The sequence below is a fragment of the Alligator sinensis genome, unplaced genomic scaffold (assembly GCF_000455745.1).
Source record: "Alligator sinensis unplaced genomic scaffold, ASM45574v1 scaffold364_1, whole genome shotgun sequence".
NCBI lineage: Eukaryota > Metazoa > Chordata > Crocodylia > Alligatoridae > Alligator > Alligator sinensis.
This window is the reverse complement of record NW_005842546.1, coordinates 858,658-868,034: the sequence shown is the minus strand read 5'-3', so window position 1 is coordinate 868,034 and position 9,377 is coordinate 858,658. Positions and strand designations below refer to the sequence as shown.

Genomic DNA, 9,377 nt, shown 5'->3' with positions numbered 1-9,377 from the left:
CCTGCTGAATGGGACCCCACCACTCCAGGATGTACTGCACATACCCAGCTCCCAGTAGATCCCCTCTCCAAGGTGTGCTACACACCCAGCTCCCCTCTCCAGGGTGCACTGCACACCCAGCTCCCAGCACATCCCCTCTCCAACGTGCACTACACACCCAGATCTGCTCTCCAGAGTGCACTGCACACCCAGCTCCTAGCAGATCCCTCTCCGGGGTGCACTACACACACCCAGCTCCCAGCAGATCCCTTTCCAGGGTGCACTGCACACCCAGCTCCCAGCAGACCCCCTTCCAGGGTGCATTGCACACCCAGCTCCCAGCAGACCCCCTTCCAGGGTGCATTGCACCCCCAACTCGCAGCAGCCCCCCTTCCACGGTGCATTGCACGCCCAGCTCGCAGCAGCCCAGGGTGCATTGCACGCCCAGCTCGCAGGAGCCCCCCTTCCAGGCTGCATTGCACGCCCAGCTCGCAGCAGCCCCCCTTCCAGGGTGCATTGCACCCCCAGCTCCCAACAGCCCCCCGTCCAGGGTGCATTGCACGCCCAACTCGCACCCTTCCCAGCTTGCATTGCACGCCCACCTCCCAGCAGCCCCCCTTCCACGGTGCATTGCACGCCCAGCTCGCAGCAGCCCAGGGTGCATTGCACGCCCAGCTCGCAGGAGCCCCCCTTCCAGGCTGCATTGCACGCCCAGCTCGCAGCAGCCCCCCTTCCAGGGTGCATTGCACACCCAGGTCCAGGCACTCACCTGGGCTCATATCTCGGGGGCTGGAGGCGCTGCGGGCGGGCTGCAGGAGCCCCTCCACTTCCTCTCCGTGCTGCAAGCCCGGCCCTGCCCCGCCTCGACGGCCCGCCCGCCCCGTCCCTCCCCCGGCCGCCGCTCCCGGTCCCTGCCCGCGGGTTCGTGCCTGCTTGTGTCTGAGCTGTGCAAGGGGGTGATGGCATTGGACTGGATGCGAGATCCTTTCCAACCCCCCTCTTCTGTGATTCAAAGTGGGGCTGGAAGGGACCCCTTGGAGGTCACATCTAGACACAACCATAGAAAAGGAGGGTTGGGAAGGAGCTCACATCTCCAAGCAGGACCAGCCCCAACTACATCAGCCCAGCCAAGGCTTTAACACCTCCAAGGATGGAGACGTCACCACCTCTCCGGGCAGCCTGTCCCAGTGCTTCACCACCCTCCTCGTGAGAAAGTTTTCCCTAATATCCAACCTCAACTTCCCTTGCTGCAGCTTGAGCCCATTGCTCCTTGTCTTGTGCCCCCCCAGGGACCAGCCCAGCTCCATCCTCTTTGCAACCCTCTGCAGGGAGTTCTTCTCTCCTATACTTCATTTCCCCCTTTACACATCACTCATGTGGTGGAGCCACACAACTGCTTTATCCTTGATGCTTGCCGGGTGTTCATCACCCAGCCAGGTGGTCAGCAGTCTGGTGCATCGCCACACACACATATGGCACTGTCCTTTAAAGCCAGTTTTATAGTGTGTGGCATTAAAGCGTCCAGCTCTGGAGCAAATCCTGTTTAGTTTTAATTCGTAAGTAGCAGGGGAGCTACCCAGGTGGAGAGGGTGTTGGGTAGATAGTTGAAGGCTGCTATCAAATCCCCGTCTCAGTCTTCTCCAGTATAAATAAACTCAGTTCCCTCTGCTTTGCCTCAAAAAATCACGTTCTCTAGGTCTCTAGCCCAACTCCCTGCCTGAGGTGTGGTTAGGGATGATTTTTTGGGCTGATTCTGCTGCAGGCAGAGAGCTGGACTAGCCGTGACCTCCGGAGGTCCCTGCCAGCCCCACTTCTCTAGGACTCGATCCCTATCCAACCATCCTATACAAATCCATAATCTAAACTCTGCATAAAACTACCGTCAACCCTGGCACAATGCGGACCTCACACCCCAACCTGCCCCAGGGGGACCATGGCAGCCAACATCCCGCTGCTATAAAAGGTTGTTAGTAGACTCTCAAGAGACCCCCCCCCAAGCAGAGGCTGTGCCCCCACTACAGAGGGAGGCAACCCCCTCCCCCCCAAATCCATACCGATCTGACCAGAGGGGGAAATCTCTTCCTGCCTCCAAATGCAACATCAGTCTGACCCTGGGCGGAGGGGCAAGACCCTCTATCCAGGACCCTGTGGGGTTGGTGCCCGCAGGAGCATTGGCACAGCCTGGTCCCCATCTGCAACCAGCACCCAGCATCTCTGGGGGAGGCTTAAACCCCCCTGACACATAGAGCAGAAAGAGGGGAGAGCAACCAGCAAGGCCCAGATGCCTGGAAACTCCCCATAGGAAAACAGGCATCACTGCACAGGTGAGGGGTGCCTAAGAAGCTGGTACATGAGCCAGGGGCACGGCTGACACAACCTGTGTCACCTTGTGATGTCACCCCCTTGTAACCCAATGCCAGTGACATCGCAAGGGTGGAGCAGATGGGATGCCAAGCCAAGAGTGAGCCGCTGGTCCTTGCAACCCGAGATCCAGACCGGCTGCCACCTGCCTCTCTCCAGAGGCATTCCCCACCATGCACCTTTTCAGGGGGTGGAGGGCCTGAATGTCTTATCCCAGGGTTGTAGGCACAACCCGGCCACACTTTTTTGCCCTGCAGACAGCCCAGGGACAAATACATCCCTGATGCAAGGGGTCCCTGGGAGGACTGGAGCAGGCCCAGGGTGCTTCAGGCGGGGTGCCCCATCTGAGTGTAGGGAGCTGGCGCCACCCAGAGGTGAGCTGGTGTCATGGCAAAGCCGAGCAAGAGTGTGCCCCTGGGGTAGTTTGCTACACTGGGTGCCTATTGCTGGGGCAGTTCAGGTCAGCTGGGAGGCAGAGAGGGGAGCTGGGGGTAGGTGTGGACAGTGGTATGCATGGGCTGCTATAGCCCATTGCAAGGGGCTTGGAGCTACACGGGATAGGGCCCAGCAGGTTGTCACTGCCACCCCTTCCCCATGACCCACAGGAGGACTGATAAATCCAGTGCCCTTCCACTCCCTAGTCCCCAGCACCCTGCTCCATGGGGGAGCTGCTCCATGGACCCAGCTATTCCCCCGAGGCATGAAACATCCCTTTGGCATATGGGGGGGGGGGGGGGGTGGATCTGTGCAGCTGTTTCTCCATCCAAGGGACCTTTGTGTGGATCTGTGGTGGCTCCAGGCTCTTGTCCCTGAAGTCCTACCCTGTGCAACACTGCAGGCTGCTTTGTGCTCTGGGACCCTCCACAGCCCTTCCCTTTGGGCTGGATGCTGCCCTGCCTGATTCATCCCTGACAGGTCCGATTTGAGGGCAGCCTCCACCCTCCTTCTGCATGGGTGATGCACCATCCTCAGCTGCTTTTATAGCCTCCAGGAGAAAATCACCTCTGTGGTTGCCTCCAAGAGAAGTGGGGTTGGAAGGGAGCCGCAGAGGTCACCTCTAGTCTAAGCTCTGCCTGAGGCAGGATCAGCCCTGTCCAAACCAGCTCTGACACATCCATCCTCTAAACTCAACGTAAGACTGCCCGCAACCCTGACACGACACAGACTTCACACCCAAACCTGCTGCAGGCAAAGCAGGGGACCCATAGCAGCCAATGTTTTGCCTCTGGAAAATGTCCATATACGCTCAAGAGGTCCCGGGTAGAGGGCCATAGCCCCTGCTACAGATGAAGGCTACCCTCTTTCCCCCCAAATCCATACCAATCTGACCAGGGGGTAAAATTTCTTCCTGACCCCAAATGTAGCATTGGACTGACCCTGAGTGGAGGGGCAAGACCCTCTAGCTAGTAATGGCTTTGTTCCTAATAGGAGAATAGTCACACCCCAGTTTAAGTCCCCAGGCTTAGCTGCAGCCAACACCCAATGCCTTTGGGGAGGCTTAAACCCCCCCTGACATGTATAGCAGAAAAAAAGATGTGGGGAAGCAAACAGCAAAGCCCAGAAGCCTGGGAAATCCCCATGGAAGAAAATAGGCATCACTACACCTAAAACATCCCCAACCAATGGTTGTCCAGCCTCTTCTTGATCACCTCCAGCGATGGAGAGCTCACTGCTCCCCTGGGCACCTGTCCCCCTGCTTCCCTGCTCTGCCAGCGAGGATTTTTTTTTTCAGGGGAGCCAATTTAAATTGACTTTGCTGCAGACTCAAGCCATTGCTCTGTGCCCTCCTCTATGCAGCAAGAGAGAAAAGGTGCTTTCCCCCTTCTTTATGAGCTTCAGGTACTTCACTCCTGCCTGCTGCTTCCAATGGCAGCTGGGATGTGTGTAAGTCCGATGCCAGCCTGGTGGCAGGGAGCATGGTGGGGCTATGCCTGGCTTACCAGTGGCACCCCTAGAGTTGGCCCTTTGATTACTTGTGTTTAGGTAGCCTCAAGTTTCTGTCCTCTCTCAACTACCTCTTGGATTATTCTCCCTTCATTTTAGGACTATCTGTAATTCTCCCTTATGCTCATGGAGGGGAAGGCATGGAGACCGGGCACTTTCTGCTCAGCAAAGACCTTGCTTGCAAGACTTCAGGACTGCTGGCTGAGCCTGGAGCGTGTCTGCACCCAGAGCTCCCGTCTTTGCTGAGCAAGTGAGGCCGCTGGAAGGGGATGCCTGCACACGTGCCTGTGCAACCTGTTGCAGTCCCACCAGCAGCCAGTGCTGCCCTGGGGATGGCTGTAGTGTGGGGCTGTGTGGAGGGCCCAGCGATGCCGGGATGTGGCTGGGAGCAGCGTGCAGCTGGATGCAGCATGATAGGGTACCAATTTCCCCCAAGGGACTGGGCGTGGAGGAAAGGGGCATCGGTCACTATTGCACACAGGAGTGAGGGGCACGGCCTTTGCATCTGAGCTTCCTGCCCCTTCAATGCTGGAGACTGCAAGTGGAACAAGGGAGAAGAAACCTGGTCCGATCCAGTTCCCTCTCCCTTCCAGCACCCATGATCTGCTGCTGTGTGACACAGCCCTATTGGTTGCCTTAACAAATTGTGGGGCAGTGCCCACCAAGTAAACTATTAGCCCCCCTTAAACAGGGAGGTTACTGGAAAGGCAGCAACTGATTACTGGGGGCAACAAAATACATCACCAGGATGTGAGTGAAGGTCAAAGGTTAATAACTAGTGTGCCAAGGGGGGACACCAAGCAAAGCACACTGGACAGTGGCCCTCAAAGTGTCCAAGGAGCCAGTGGGCACTGCCCAGTGATGGTCTGGCTGGAGACGGGATTGCCCCACAGTCCCCTGGGAACCCTCCCAGCCAGAGCCTCCTTCCTGGTGAGATATAGCACAAGCTTAGCCAGGGCTAGGAGGACGTTGACCAGGAGGTCCTGTGCCTTAGTGGGGCCACAGACGAGGAGTGCATAAATAAAGAGGTGAGGAGAGAAATGCAGCCAGGACCTCAGCAAGAGGCTCTGGAGAAGGCGGTGCAGGGGATGCAGCCTGGCACCGCAGGTGGGAACCGCCCTCGCACAGGACCTGGGTGATGCAGGGCGGTCTTAGCCTCCTGGAGCAGGCGGCAGGGCACACGCAGTGTGCATCCCGGTGGCCAGCACAGCGGATCTGCCCGCTCCTGCCTGGCATAGTCCAGCAGGTCCACAGGAGACCGGGTGAGATGGACCTATTGTGGGACCCAGTGAGCAGCAATTCTCATGTTCCTATATGTTCCTATGCTCTGAACCGAGGGAGGTAAGTGCAGGCAAGGCCTGCGATGTCTGGGGTCTTTCTTCTACAGCTTCTACCCCTCTAGGGTGCAGGGGCCACGCTCGTCCTCCTTCCCCGAGCCCCTCCTTGGCCTCTTTATTCCTCCTCTCTCAGGTCTTGCCCAGGCCCCGCAGAGCTCAGCTGCTGCTACAGCTGGTCGGTGCCTGTCTCTGGGGGACAGCTGTCCCCTTGGGCCTGGCTAAAGTGTGATGGGGCCAGTGGGGTGAAGGGGGACACGGACAAGGGGGGAGCAAGCTCCTGACCCTTCCCTCTCTGCCCCCTGCCAGACAGACATGGCTGGGGGATAGAGGAGCAGCTCCTGCCAAGGGGCATTTACCTTTGGGGGAGACCCCTGGCTGGGGACTGAGGTTCCCCCTTCTCCCCAGAGCATGGAGCCGCTCTCAGGCATGGAGGGTGCCAATCGGGAATTGCTGCTGGATTGCTGCCAATCCGGTTTAGATTCATTTTGAGACTCTGAGAGAGTCACAGCCCCGCCGTGAGGCAGGGCAGTGCAGCTATTCCCCATGCATTGATGGGAAACCGAGGCACAGACAGTTTGCAAGCCTGGATGTGGTGCATTGGCGCTGGTCTAACTCACACGGGTTTCCAACACACGTGTCAACAACCGGTGTCCAGGGAGGACAGGTGGCCAGCTGTCAGGTGCTAGTACAGTGTCTTGCCACGGGGTGGCAGGACAGCCTGAAAGATCTGGGTTTGGGTCCAGGTTGAGGCACATCCATCCCTTGCAGCTCTGACACCCCGGGCGCTCTGCTGCTGGTGTTTCTGAGGATAACTCCACCCCGTCATCTAGTCAGTGAAACCAATGTAGAGCAACACCATGTGCATCTGCTCCTGGTACAGCCCGGCTGCACCAGTGTCAGACTGTTGGGTGTTCGGGACATGGAGGACTTGCCCAAGGCCATGCAGGGAGTCTGTGGCAGAGGAGGGCCAGCCTAAGGGAGCAGACACACTGTCTCAGACCCAGTGTCCCTCCAGCAGCTCACCAGACAGCTTTCTCTGCTGTACCCTATTCCCTGCCAGGGTTCCCATGTGCCCTGCACATAGCTGGGGAAGCTCCCCTTGCTGCTGCCAGCAGATAGCTGCAAGGTGGTAATTAAGAACAGCCTGAATGGAAAGACTCTGCTGCCGAAAAGAACTCGGGCTTTCATAAATTCACATCCCAAGGTGGGGAGCTAGGCCCAGAGCCAGCTGCAGAAGCACTTCTGGATGCTGGGAACACCTGCATTGCTAGCAGCTGGAGGCCTCTGCCGCAGGCTTCCTGTACGAGTGCCCGCTCCCAGGCCCTTCATGCTGCAGGTAAATGCAGAGCGTTGAACATGCTGCATGGGGGAGACTCACCTCTGTGGCTCTCGGGGCTCAGCAGCTCGGACTCCGTCCAGCTCAGCACCGTTTTCGGGGTGTTTTTTGCCCCTGGTGCGCCCCGGAGCTGTGCGGGGCTCCCCGCGTTACACTCAGCTGCTCTTTGCTGCTCGCAGTAGACACACAAACCCCGATCTGCAACTCAATCCCCGAGAAAGCTGGGTAAAAAACGACGGCTGCCCGTTCCCAGAGAGCTCTCAGCAACAGGCAGCAGCAAAGCCAGGGTCTCCAGAGACACCGGGGCTAAACCGCAGGCTTCCTCCCTTGTTACCCATCAGCCTTTGGCCTGGAGGCGAGAAGCGGGGAGCGTGGGACCTGCGCGGTCATCATCACTGGCACAGGGACGGAGTGGGACAGAAGTCACTGCGGGATGTCCCTTGAGGTCCAGGCCCAGAGTGGAGGTGCAGGGAGCTGTCATGGGGCAAATCTGGCCTATTCCAGGTGGCCCAGCGTAAGGAGGAAGGGTACCATCCCCAAATCACCCGGGCGGGGCTGGTATTGGCCCCTCATGCCATCCCCCCAGGAGCTGGGGGTGTTCAGGACATTTGTACTTGTCACTACACACACCAGTGGAGTTTCAGCCAGTGTCTGTGCTAGTATACAAGAGTATATGAATTGCCAGGTACTGGGTCAGACCATTTTGCCCAGTCTCCTGTTTCAAACCACCTGCCGTCACCAGCTCTACACGCTTGTGCTCCGCACCATTCACCATCCTGTCCTTGCATCCCGCCCTGACAACGTGGCCGGATAACCTAGGCAAGGGTGAAAGACCCTGGTGGATAAGTCTGTATTCCTTGCAAGCCACCAGGGATCTCATTAGTGACCAAAGGGGCTTCTAGTTAACTTGGTGGGCTAGGCCCACTTTTCCCTTTGACGTGTCAAAAGATCTGGGCCACACAGGGGTAGAGAGCAGACATAGATGGGGAGTGTAAACTGGGTCTGACCAGGCTTTGCCCATTCCTTTCTTCCTTGCAGCCTCTGGTATTAAGCTCTGTATCAGAGCCTGTGCCTCGAGCTCCTGTGAGGACACCCCCCCTGCCCCATAGGTCAGGCTTCTGCATGGCTCTGATGAAGCAACAGGATTCTCCTTGCATTTGAAGGCTGGATTTGGGTCCAAACACCCCACAGATGGGATCGCTGGGGCACACGTGGCGAGGGGAGAGCAGTAGGTTGCTGTCAGGGAACCAGCACCCCTGCAGGGATCCAACCCCCAGGCTCCCAGCATGTGGCCTTAGTGTTCAAGGCTAATTTCTAGTCTCATGCAGCCATCTTTCCCCATGCAGTGCCACTGGAGCACGGGCCATGAGTTTTCCCAGGGAGGGACTCCAGGCCAAGAGATGGGGTACACAGATATGCAGAGCAGATGCTGAGTTTAGACTCTTTAAAAGTGTACTTTAGAAATACCAGGAGAAGAAATCCCCACAGTCCTTCCCTTCTCATGTACACCATCTGTAAGCAAGAAGGAGCACCTCTCCTGGTCCCAGGGCTGCTAGAAGTCCATGAAGTGGCAGCTCAGGCTCTAGGTCCCAGGTATTTGGTTCCCCAGATATCTCCTCCCCCTGGGAGAACTACCTGGAGCCTCTCCCACTTTCCCACCGTGCCCCAGTTCTCAGCCTCCACCTTGCACTGCCCATTCGCATCCCACCAGGCTTGCAGGTTGAGCTCTGTCTGTCTTGTCTATGGGCCCATACCCAGCATGCATGGCCCTGACTTGCTCATCACAGCCTGGACAGCATCCTTATGGGCGTAACCCTGCTTATGGTTTATATGTTTGGTTAAGGCTGTGCCCTACCGAGGTAACGGTGTGTATTCTCCCTTGGCATCTCTTCTTCAGGATGCATATTTGGAGGTTTGGGGGCTATCCCTGCCTTTTTTCACGGTCTGTGGGAGGATCCAGGATTTTGAAAGGGGGTGCAGGTGGTGTGGTACATTATTGCATATAACACACCACCTATTTTTATCCAGCTAAACAGCAACTGGAAGCTTTAATGTAGGCTATTGGCCTACAGTCATACCATTCAGTTTAAGATAGGAGCAAACACAAATATAAATGTATTGGAATGTACAATAATTTGCTATATCATCTATTCTGTATAAATTCCACCCCCGGCAAAAAATAAAAGATGTTGCTATATCATCTATTATGTATAACCCCCCTCGCACAAACAAGGCAAAAAATGAAAGATGTTGCTTCATTAGTCCTGCAGTCATTAGAATTAAATGGACATCCCTGTTTTAGATTTCATAAAACAAATCTAGTCTTCCTGAGCATCTAGTGCTGCACTGAAAGTTATTTCCATACCTGAGTGAATGGTTTAAGGTAGAGTTAAAGCCAGCCTGCCAGGAGTAGGTAACAA

At 56.7% G+C, this 9,377-nt stretch overlaps 1 protein-coding gene across 1 annotated transcript in view; it reads right to left on the bottom strand.

Annotated features, from left to right (window-relative positions):
• RHOG (ras homolog family member G) overlaps positions 1-797 on the bottom strand; it is a 32,862-nt gene extending 32,065 nt beyond the window's left edge. Inside the window, exon 1 of the mRNA XM_006032074.2 lies at positions 749-797. The gene's annotated coding sequence lies outside the window, so the exon portion shown is untranslated. The remainder of the gene's footprint in view (positions 1-748) is intronic.
• Positions 798-9,377: the final 8,580 nt, after the last annotated feature.